This window comes from Rattus norvegicus, chromosome 3 (genome assembly GCF_021556685.1).
Source record: "Rattus norvegicus strain SHRSP/BbbUtx chromosome 3, alternate assembly SHRSP_T2T, whole genome shotgun sequence".
In the NCBI taxonomy this organism is placed as follows: Eukaryota; Metazoa; Chordata; class Mammalia; order Rodentia; family Muridae; genus Rattus; species Rattus norvegicus.
Genome location: NC_141536.1, coordinates 65,902,724 through 65,915,106, shown reverse-complemented (window position 1 = coordinate 65,915,106; position 12,383 = coordinate 65,902,724). Strand labels below are relative to the sequence as shown.

The window sequence follows — 12,383 nt, the reverse complement described above, 5'->3', positions numbered from 1 at the left end:
TCTTTTCCACTTTCTCTTCTCTTAGAATTAGTGGATCTGGTTTTATGTTGAGGTCCTTGATGCACTTGGACTTAAGCTTTGAACATGGAGATAAATATGGGTCTATTTTCATTTCCTACATACGGACAGCCAGTTAGACCATCACCATTTATTGAAGATGCTTTCTTTTTTCCATTGTATATTTTTGGCTTCTTTGTCAAAGATCAAGTGTGCATAAGTGTGTGGTTTTATTTCTGCATCTTCAGTTCTGTTCCATTGATCAACCTGTCTGTCTCTGTACAAACTCCTTGCAGTTTATATCACTATTGCTCTGTAGAGCTTGAAGTCAGGGATGGTAATTCCCACAGACCTTCTTTTATTAAGGATTCTTTTCTCTATTCTGTGTTTTTATCTTTCCAGATGAATTTGAGAATTGGTCTTTTCATGTCTTTGAAGTATTGTGTTTGGATTTTGATGAGGATTGCTTTGAATCTATAGATTGCCTTTGGTAGGATGGCTATTTTTACTGTGTTAATTCTATCAGTCCTTGAGCATGGGATATCTATCCATTTTCTGAGAACTTTTTAGATTTCTTTGAGAGACTTGAAGTTCTTATCATAAAGATCTTTCAATTGTTTGGTTAGAGTTATTCCAAGATATATTATCTGGGGCTATTGTAAAGGAATTTATTTCACTAATTTCTTTCTCAGCCTGTTTATCATTGTATAAAGGAAGGTTACTGATTTATTTAAGTTAATTTTATATATGACACTTTGCTGAAGTTGTTTATCAACTGGAGAAATTCTCTGGTAGAATTTTTGAGGTCATATACAGAGACTATCATAACATCTGCAAATAGTGATGCCTTTAATTCTTCTTTGTCAATTTGTAACCACTTGATCTCTCTTTTTTTGTCATATTATTCTAGCTAGCACTTTAAGTACTATACTGAATAGATATGGAAAGAGTGGGCATCCTTTTCTTGTCCCCTATTTTAGTTGGTTTGCTTCAAGTATCTGTCCATTTAATTTTATATTGACTGTTGGTTTGCAGTAAATTGCTTTTATTATGTTCAGGTATAGGCCTTGAATTCCTGATCTCTCCAATGCTTTTAGTATGAATGGTTATTGTATTTGTCAAATGCTTTTCTCATCAAAGGAGATGATTATGAGATTTTTTTCTTTGAGTTTGTTTAAATGGTGGATTACATTGATGGATTTTCATATATTGAAAAAAACTTGCATTCTTGTGACGAAGTCTACTTGATCATGATGAATAATGGTTTTTATGGGTTCTTGGATTTGGTTTGCAAGAATTTTAATGAATATTTTTGCATCAATATTTATAAGCGACATTCATCTGAAGTTCTCTTTTTTGGTAGGGTCCTTGTGTGGTTTAGGTGTCAGAGTAATTGTGGCTTCATAAATGAATTAGGTAGTGTTTCTTTTGTTTTTATTTTATAGAATAATTTGAGGAATATTGGTATGAGGTCTTCTTTGAAGGTCTGGTAGAATTCTGAGCTAAATCCATCTGGCCCTGTTTTTTTTTTTTTTTTTTTTTTTTTTTTGGTTAGGAGGTTTTCAATGACTTCATTAAAATGCCATCATGTGTGTTGACATTCCCCTCAACAAGGTCGGAAAGGTTCAGAGCAAAGGAGCCCAAGAGCCAGGACATCTGCCTGCAGCTGCTAGTCAAGGTGTACATGTTTCTGACCAAAAGGACCAAATCCACCCTCAATCAGGTTGTGCTGAAAAGATTGTTTATGAGCACCACTAACCGGACACCTCTGTCCCTGTTTTGAATGATTTGAAAGATGAAGCTTCCTGACCAGGAGAACAAAACTGCTGTGGTTGTGGGGAAGGTCACAAATGATGTGCAGATTCTGGAAGTTCCCAAGCTGAAAGTATGTGCACTGAGGGTGAGCAGTCAGGCTGAAGTCAGACCCTCAAGGCTGGGGATAAGATGCTGACCTTCCCAAGGGCCAAGGCACTGTGCTCCTATTTGGTCCTTGGAAGGGCAGAGAGGTGTACCTACATTTTGACAAGGACCCAGGAACTCCACACAGTCACAGTAAACCCTGTGTCCGTTCCAAGGGCTGGAAGTTTGAATGTGCCAGAGGTGGAAGTGGCAGCCCAGGCTACAAAACTAACCCTGGGTCATACTGTAAATAATAAAGCTTTGGATGTTAAAAAAGAAAGGAAAAGAAAGTTTACCTGCTCTTGGTTTAACTTTGGTATGTGGTATCTGTGTAGAAAACCATCCATTTCATCTAGATTTTCCAGTTTTGCTAAGTATAGGCTTTTGTAGTAGGATTTGATGATTTTTTGAATTTCCTCCATTTCCGTTGTTATGCATCTGTTTTCATTTCTGATTTTGTTAATTTGTTTACTGCGCCATCTGGGCCCTTTAGTTTTTGGGGTTTTTTTTTGTTTTTTTTTTTTTGTTTGTTTGTTTGTTTGTTTGTTTTTTGACTAGGAGTTTATCTATCTTGTTGATTTTCTCAAAAAACTTGCTTATGGTTTTGCTGATTCTTTGTATTGTTCTGTTTCTATTTGGTTGATTTCAGGCCTGAGTTTGACTCTTTCTTGCCTTCTACTTGTCTTGGGTGAGTTTTTTTATTTTGTTCCAGAATTCTCAGGTGTACTCTTAGGTTGCTAGTGTAAGATCTCTCCAGTTTCTTTACTAGGGCACATAGAGCTATGAATTTTCCTCTTAGCACTGTTTTTTATTGTGTTCCATAAGTTTGGGTATGATGTGTCAACATTTTCATTATATTCCAGGAGGTCTTTAATTTCTCTTTCTTTTTTTCATCCTTGAACAAATTATCCTTTAGTAGAGAGTTGTTCAGTTTCCACATTTATGTGGGTTTTCTGTTGCTTTTGCTGTTATTGAAGAACAGCTTTAGGCCATGTTGGTCTGATAGGATGCATGGGATTTTCTCAATCCTCTTGTATCTCTTGAGGGTTGTTTTTGACCAATTATATGCTCGATTTTGGAGAAAGTACCAGTGCTGAGAAGAAGGTGTATTCTTTTGTTTTAGGCTGAAATGTTCTGTAGATATCTATTAAATCCATTTGGTTCATAACCTCTATTAGTTTCACTGTGTCTCTGTTTAGTTTCAGTTTCAGTGGCCTGTCTATTGGTGACAGTGTGGTGCTGAAGTCTCCCACTACAATTGTTTGGGTTTCAATGTGTGTTCTGAGTTTTAGTAAAGTTTCTTTTACGAATGTGGGTGTCCTTGCATTTGGGGCATAGATGTTCAGAATTGAAACTTTCTCTTGGTTGATTTTCCCTGTGTTGAATATAAATATAAAATGCCTCATCACACTTGATAACTTTTGGTTCAAAGTCTATTTTAATGGATATTAGGATGGCAACTCCAGCTTGGTTCTTGGGAACAATTGCTCACAAGATCCTTGTCCATCCTTTCACTCGAGATGGTGCTGTATTTGTGTTTCTTGTATACAGTAAAATGTAGGATCTTATTTGCATATCCTATCTGTTAGCTTATGTCTTTTTATAGGTGAGTTGAGTCCATTAATATTGAGAGATAAAGACAGATGACTGTTAGTTCCTGTTACATTTGTTTTTGTAGGTAGCTTTATATGCTTGTGGTTCTCTCCTTTCAGCATTGGTGTGAGATGCTTAATATCTTGTCTTTCCTTTAATAGAGATATCTTCTTCATTTTGGAGTTTTCTTTCTAGGATCATCTGAGGGCTGGATTAGTAGATAGATACTGATTGAATTTGTTTTTTTCCTGGAATATTTTGGTTTCTCCATCTATGTTGATTGAGAGTTTTTCTAGGTATAGTATCCTGGGCTGGCATTTGTCTTCTCTTAGATTCTGCATGACCTCTGACCATGGTCTTCTGACTTTCATAGTCTCTATTTAGAAATGTGGTGTAATTATGATAGGTCTACCTTTGTATGTTACTTGGCCTTTTTTCCTTGCAGCTTTTAATGTTCTTTGTTTGTTCTCTGTGTTTAGTTTTTTGACTATTATGTGACAATAGGATTTTCTTTTCTGGTCCCATTTGTTTGGTATTCTGTAGGCTTCTTGTTCCTTTATGGCCATCTCTTTCTTTGGGTTGGGGAAGTTTTCTTCTATGATTTTGTGGAACATGATTTCATGTCCTTTGAGCTGGGAATCTTCTTTCTCCTCTATTCCAATTATTCTTAGATTTGGTCTTTTCATTGCGTCCTGAATTTCCTGGATGTTTTGCATTAGCAGTATTTTATGTTTTGCATTTTCTTTGATCATTGTGTCAATCTCTTCTACAGTATTTTCTACACCTGAGATTCTCCATTCTAGCTCTTGTATTGTGTTGGTGATACTTACATCTGTAATTCCTTACCTCTTTCCTAGGTTTTCCATTTCCTGCTTTGTCTTCATTTGTGTTTTCTTTATTGTTTCTACTTCCTCTTTTAGGTCTTGGACCACTTTATGCAATTCCTTCACCTGTTTGATGGTGTTTTCCTGTATTTCTTTAAGGGATTTATTTGTTTATTCTTTAAGGGCTTCTACCTGTTTACCTGTCTTTTCCTGTATTTCTTTCAGTGAGATATTTATATTTTCCTTAAAGGACTCTATTATCTTCAGGGAGTAGGATTTTAGGTCAGCTTCCTGATTTTCAGGTGGGTTGGTATATTCAGGGTTTGCTGTGGTGGGTGAACTGAGTTTTTTATGGTCTTTTGCTTGCCTTTTACCATCTGGTTATCCCGAGTGTTTGCTGGTCTGTGTGACTTTTTGTCTGGAGTGTGCCTCCTTTGTTCCTGGGTTGCAACAAGTCTTCTGGTAGGCCTGTTGCCCTGGCTGTAGCAGACCTCTTGTGGGGCCTTCCAACTGGAGGGTCTTCAGAGGGGTAGAGAAGCTGCTGATTTATTGCCCTGGCTGCAGTAGTTCTTTTGGGAGGCCTTCAGATTGTTGGATCTTCAGAGGAGCAGCAGTCACACTGTTATCCTGTGTGAAGCTGTTCTCTGGGGTGGGGGTGGGGATCGGGGCATCAATGGATTGTGGTTTTTGTTTCCTTGTGTACAGCAGAACTCCAGATAGCCTTTCAGTGTTTTGTGTCAGTTGTGCTACATGTGGCAGAGTTCCTGGGAGGTCTTCAGAATTTGGGGTCAATTGCTCCAATGCCCTGCGTACAGAAGAACTACTGGGATGCCTTCAACCTGTGGTGTCGTGGGTGCAGTGGATTTCCTGGGATGTCTCTGGTTGTGCTGTCAGATGCTCTGGGTGTAGCAGAAATCTCCTGTGATGCCTCGGGATGTGGTATCAAATATTTTGAGTGCAGTGGTTCTTCTGGTATGTTTCGGGATATGTTCTCAAATGTTATGCGTACAGCAGATCTTCAAATGCTGATTGCAGCAGATACTCTGGTATATCTCAGGATATAACCTCTTCCTGGAGCAGACTAGCTAATAGACTGGCCCAGGAGAAAGTCATATCTTTTAATTTTATCTGACCACTACGGAACAAAGAAAGTTTCATTCCAAGTATAGGAACTCAACTCCTTAAGCAAATAATCTCAAACCATCTGCCAAAATAAAAGAGCTAGTGAAATAGTGCAGTTCTCAGTAGCTCAGTATCTAAAGTCACCAGGGTACTATGTATATTGTAATAAAGTTATTTTTTCTAAGCTTTTCTGGCCTTGGCCATCATGGCTACTGTAGTGATCTGCAGAAGACACTGGACATCAATCAAGGCAATGAAATGAGTAAGAGTGGGGCATATCATCAGACTCTCATCTGACCTTATAATCATACTCTTTTCCTGAGAAGCTTCTTATAGTGTTCAGGAATGACAAAGGATATAGGACAGGTGATAGAACTCATAAGTGGTACATCCTACTAATGTCATTATCCAAAGCTGTGCATGGAGTCCTCTTATTGTTCTGTTGGCACTCTCTCTAACTGAACATATTTCTTTATTACTTCCTTGCAAAAATCATTCAACAATGAGGTATTAATTAATAAATTCATTGTTCTAAAATTATACACATCAGAACTGCTGACATGTTGATTGGGCACTCCATGCATCTTTGGCCAGGAATGTTAGTATACAAAGGTAAGAGTAATGAATAGTCTCACTAAGCAAATTACAATTAGACTACATCAGCACAATCTGGTTTTCAGAGACATCATCACAATAAAATGACGCAAAACGTTCTGGGAAAGGTGAAGTCATATCTGACATATTCAGTTAGGCTTTTATTTTATATTATATTGGTGATCTTGCTATTTATGTTGATATGTAAGCATAATGAACAAGTATTTCTACTTTTTAGGTAGTTAGAAATATATTATCATATATTTATATGTGTGTATGAATATACATATATATATATATATATATATATATATAATTGGTGGGTCTGATTCTGCCATGCCATAACCACTGTCTTAATAAACCATGTGCTAGACTTTCTGTACTCTTATTATTGATAAAAGGAGTGAGGCAAGGGTCATATCTTTGTCCCTGGGAAAAGATATAATATGTTGAACATTAAGTTTTTAATTGATGACTATTTAAACCTGGCATAAAGAACTTTATACCTTATAAGATATAAGTGATCTTTCACTATCTAGTAGAAGGCATTACATGCCTCCTAAGTGAATCAATCAAAATGGGTTGGTCAATCAATTGGGAAAGAAAATGCTCTAAAAAAATGTTATGTCTTTCAGAGAGTTGGACTGTATTTTAAAGTCCCCTAAAATGTATATCAACACAATGACTCCATTGGGATATGGCTCCCTTCATCCTTGGAAGTGTGCTCTTCTCCACAATAAATTACCTATCTTCTACACTATACTGTCCATATCTGTCTAAAATTCAATGGCACTCAAAAGGATGAAAATCTAAGGCCATATAATAGGGGGAAGAGTACAATCATAGTTTCAGTCATCAATATCCCATGGAATCATTTTTCCAGGTGTAAAAAGCATCTGTTCTCCAAGTGCTTTACATGTATAAAACTAGGAATTACATATTTATATGTAATTACTAGATGTACTTATGAAAACTAAGATTCCAGATACTTGACACTGCAGAAAGGTAATTTAGGGAATGGATATATATATATATATATATATATATATATATATATATATATATATATATATCCAACAGAATTCAAAAGCAACAAGTATGCAGTGTCCATAGAAGAATAAAGAGTACACACTGGGAACGCCACTGCTGAGAAGACATTTGGTATGATTTCTCCTTATGATGACAGAATTTCGGTGTTACCCTCTCAATACAAACTATTCTTTAGAATTTGCATAAAATATTTTGTTTAGAGTCAGTGCACATTCTAACATCAAAACATTTCTTGTAATGCTTTTCTGTTATGTTCTGTTAAAGGACAGATTCTTAGCAAGAGTTAGGGAGAATCTGAAAATAAATGACCAGAATTGGAGATAAATTCAAGCCGTGCTGTAAAACCTCCATCACTTCCAGGTGACACCGATATGTCAAACTGAAATCGGTATTCCTATCCAACTCATGTTGGATTTCACCACATTCATTCCAGCTCCCCTTGTATTCATGTACTATTTCATGGAAGTATTCTGAGAAAAAAGAGTTTGATAAAAAACATAATAATTTGGATGCTCAAATTATATTTGCACCTGCACAGTAGTTAAAGCATGAATTTGACTCTCTTTAACTGTCAAATTACCTGCTTGCTTTCACATTCTAAGACCCCACAGAAAATCTAAGAAATCATTATATTATTTTTATCAGTCATATGGCAACAGCTTATTTTAATCCCTCAGTCCTTCTGAAAATTGCTGATAGGTATAATTTAAAAATAGTGTATTGAAAGAAAACAGAGATAAATATGAGCATGTATCTTCCTTCTGATTTTGCAGCAACCACAATTCTTCTCTTTATAGATATATCCTCTCAGAGTACACTATTCAAACAAGAATGATATTTGTACTCTTCCAAAGACATGTTTTCTCTTAGACATCTCTGCTGATGCCTTCTGGACTGTGATTTACAAGTTGCTTCTGAAGACTGAATTTCTTATGTATATAAATCAAGTCTATATGAATAATGGAATTATTAAACTGCTGAAAAGTATTTTAAGAGCTCCCACATACAGAATCCAATATATGCTCTAAGGTAATGGAATACTCAAATTAGGTACTTTCTATTCTTATTCAGTCATTTGGATGAAATGCTACGAAATGGGGAAAAGCCATGAAATGATAAAATTTTGGCAAAGAGGGTGGTAGAAAGGTTAATAACAGTGATCTTACATAGTATTACATGAGGTCTGGGGTTAATCTAGAACTGAATGAAGAAAAAATATTTCAGCCATGAAAGGAAAAATTCAAAGACCTAAAAATGCAAGTATTCAGTAAACTGAAAAAGTGAGTATGTTGAGAAAGAAGGAGATGCTAGGAAAGCTCTGCTCTAAGGCCTTGACACATAGCACCATGGATAGGTACACAAATGCCAGGGGATACATTTCAAACTTTGGAAATCAAATGATGGAGTTTATATGGTTTTGTAAAGGAAGTAGTAGGCTGAACTAAGCATGTTTAGAAGAATGCTGCTTTTAGCTTAGAAAACATTGATCTAAGAAAATTCTGTGTGAGGTCTTTTAATATGTCACAGGCTGGTGTTATGAAACTATGAAAAAATGAGGAGGACAAGAATGATGAGCACAGTGAGCTGGTAAACAGAAAAGTACTAGCTGAACTTTCTCTTACCAGATTGGGTGAATAGATTCAATTAAAGGAAGTCAAGGGTGGAAATGAAACCAGATTCTATAGCTGTTCCTGGAGAATTGGAGTGCAGTGCTTAATTACAGCAATATGCAAGGTGTGAGTCAATTTTGGAGGAATATATTAATTTCAGGTGCATTTGATCATCTTGGGCTAAGACAAACATGTCCCAGAAGAAAGAATAGGTACCATGTCAGAGGAGGAAATAAATTCAGAGCATGTCTACATTATTGGGAAAGTCAATGATTTGGTATTTGGAAGGGTTTAGAGAGAAGAACAGAAAAGGGTAACAATGAACTCTTAAAAGGGGGGGGAGAGGAGCACAAAGGATGATTTAAAAAAACAAGAAATGGTACAAGAAAATGAAAAAAGCATGTAAAAATATTTTAATAAGTTTTATGAGTAAGGTACATGTATTTACTAAAATGTACAGTACTTTCTCTCACAAGATGCTTAAGGTAATTTTAAAAGCAACTGATATATTTCATACAACATTTTATTTTAGAGCATCACAAAAGAAGAAAGTTTGCTAGTGCCAAATGGTTTTATTGCTATGAGAGATACCATGTCCAAGTCAACTCTTAACTGGAACAAAATTTAATTGTAGCTGGCTTACAGGTTCAAAGGGTCAGTACATTATCAGCATGGCAGGAAGCAAGGCAGCATGCAGGCAATGCACTGGAGAAAGAGCTGAGAGTTCTGCATCTTGATCCAACTGCAGTCAAGAGAGACTGTCTTCTTCTTGTAGCCAGGAGAAGGATCCCTTCCGTACTGGGTGGAGCTTGAGCATAGGACCTCAAAAGCACCCCTACTGTAGAACACTTTCTCGAAAAAAGGCCTCCAAGACAGACATAACTCTTAGTAATATCACTTCCTGTGGTCCAAGCATTCAAATACATGAGTTTATGAGGGTCAAACCTATTCAAACCGCGACAACTAGAAATGACTTGGTCAACCCTAAATAAGAAGTTCCTGGGAATGTTCGCAATCTGTTCTCTTACAAAACGGGGAAGAACATCTCCAGACAAGTCGTGCCTCTTCCAGTTGCCAGTGTACAATGTGAGGCAGTGTTGGAGGAGTTGGGACTAGTTAGAGAATGCACTGTAAATAAATATCATCGAGTTGTTGTTGACTCTACTTCCCAACACTGGTGCATATATAATGTCTTATAACTCTCATACACTCCAAGGGTCATTTAGAAAGATCTACAAAAATAAATAAATAAATAAATAAATAAATAAATAAATAAATAATAAATAAATAAATAAATAAATAAAGATTAATTGCTATCCGTAAGATACCAGGACCAAAAGCTACTGAACATGGTTTCTTAAATCTATCCCAAAAAAACAGATTAGAGTTTTAAAGACTAGGAACACAGCACTCTTAATATCGAATTTAAAGGATTTGGCTCACCAGAGTTTTAATCTCAGGCAAACAGCTTGTTGCATCTTAGTTAATACCCTCGGGTGGAAGGTAATTTTACTGTTGATTAGTTACGAATATATCTGAGCTTATACCACCGTGGCAAAGGACAAAGTTGAACCCAGGATTTCGTTTGCCTTTTTTCACTTTAGTAATCATTTAGTACTAAGGGGCAGGTATTCACATAGATAAGATACTTAGAAAATTTAATTCTTTCAAATAAACCAAATTTAGAACTTTCCTTAATCCTTAAATATACACTTATTTCCACGTTTAAAAAAAAAAGAATAGCATTGTCTCTAAAATTTTGTTAGGTACTTAGCATTGAGACTAAATCTCACCTCCTGAATACACACTATAATTTTTGTCAGTGATAGCGCACAAAAGTTTTTTCAAGGAATTAGAGATTCTCTTCCTCTCTTTCCCTCACTTGGCTTTCTTATTCTTCCATTCAAATTAAGCACTTCCTTCTACACACTAACTTTATCTATGTTGTTTGGGATTAAAGGTGTGTACCATAAGAGCATGTCTGTATTCTAGCCAGAGGGATTAAAATTGTTCTATATATGTGCATGCTAATAATATTATAAGCTGTCCACAGCTACTGTTTATTCCACCTAAATACAGATAAAGCACAATACTTCCAGCTTTCCCACTGCATTAGACTCAGTCACTCAAAAAGTGTAAGCTTGTTATTACATAATTTAAAGACATTTTTTATAGCACTGTAAAAATTACTCTTGTCTGTATAGATTTAAGAAGTGAAATATGACTTAAAAACAAAAAAATATTCTACCTTGTACTGCAGACATAAAAGGTTTATAATTCATGTATTTATTAAAAGATGACATATAACGTGAAATTTTAATGAAAGGGGGAAGGTGGTACATGGGAGGGCTTAGAGTAAGGAAAAGATAAGAGGAATGATTATATTTCACTGTCAAAAAGAAAAATATTTTTGAATATGAAATTTTAAAGAATTTCTGCTTCTTTTTTAAGACAATAAATAGGAAACTGAGTCCTCAAAATGTATCAGACTAAAGCCTCTACAGACCATATGACATGATAGCTAGACATAAGAAAATGTAAAATGCATCAGGGTTTCAACTCTTGATGCATTTAGTAGTATTCCAGAGGTATTGGTCTATAATTTATCAAAAATACTTAATGCAAAATCATTAAGCAAATTAAAAGGAAAAATGTAATTAAAATCATATTAAAAATCTAATTTTTTACTGAGTACGAGGATTTGAAGGATTCATGTCAAATCTCCATGTAACCATCACCTACACATGACCTACATATGGCTCTGGTTCTCTTTAACTGAAAGCTGCACAGGTGCCGAGGTGATGCTTGATTTCACATTTGCATCTCCACCAATTCACATTTTATTATTAGAAAACAATGACTGCTAACATTTTTGACATGATTTTTAATAAGTTTTTTTCTGAAAATGAAAACTAAAGCAAAACTAGAATTTATATTTAAAAATAATTTACAAATGTTTGCCACTATTTTAAAGTAAGTTTTATTTAAATATATTGCTTATGTCATTATATTTAATAATTTATTAAGAGCAATAAAAGCCTGCTTGAAGATTTTATGGCAAATGTTCTTCTAAGCTTTGCACCCCACAAAAGTAAAAAGGAAACTCACTTTGAGGCTGAACAATGCTAGGGGTCAGGATAGCATAGCAAACTTATAGCTATGGGTCATCAATTTGTGGGAACTATCAAAATGAAATGGAAAACTAACATTTGAAGGCTATCATTTGATCACTTCATGTTGAGTCATGATAGGAAGACCATGATGCCTAGAGAAAGATGGTGTCTTCTGGATACAGCAGAAGTATTTCACCCACGAAACCCCTTCAATATAGTGGACTAACAAGACTCTTGTCAGAACTACATTATACGAAATGCCAATATGGATGGGAGAGATTACACAAGTCCCATTCGTAGATAAAGAGCTACAGGTAAAGGATGACTGATAAGAAACGGAGACTCACTTCTCTTCAAGGACAAGGTCGCTTATATCTCACCTAGTTCCCAATGGCCAACCCTAAACATGTACTTAAATAAAAGCAACAATGATTGCTCAGTATGTTACATGATATATATTTATGTAAATGTATACATATGTAATAATAATTATAAATGGGGTCATGAATTTATAGGGAATGGGAGAAAACAGAAGTTTGAGGAGGAGACAATAGAGTAAAAATATAAATACAGTATTCATG

The 12,383-nt window shown here is 35.5% G+C and overlaps 1 pseudogene; it reads left to right on the top strand.

Annotated features, from left to right (window-relative positions):
- The first annotated feature begins 1,576 nt into the window (after nucleotides 1-1,576).
- Rpl18-ps5 (ribosomal protein L18, pseudogene 5) lies at nucleotides 1,577-2,150 on the top strand (annotated as a pseudogene).
- The last annotated feature ends 10,233 nt before the right edge of the window (nucleotides 2,151-12,383 follow it).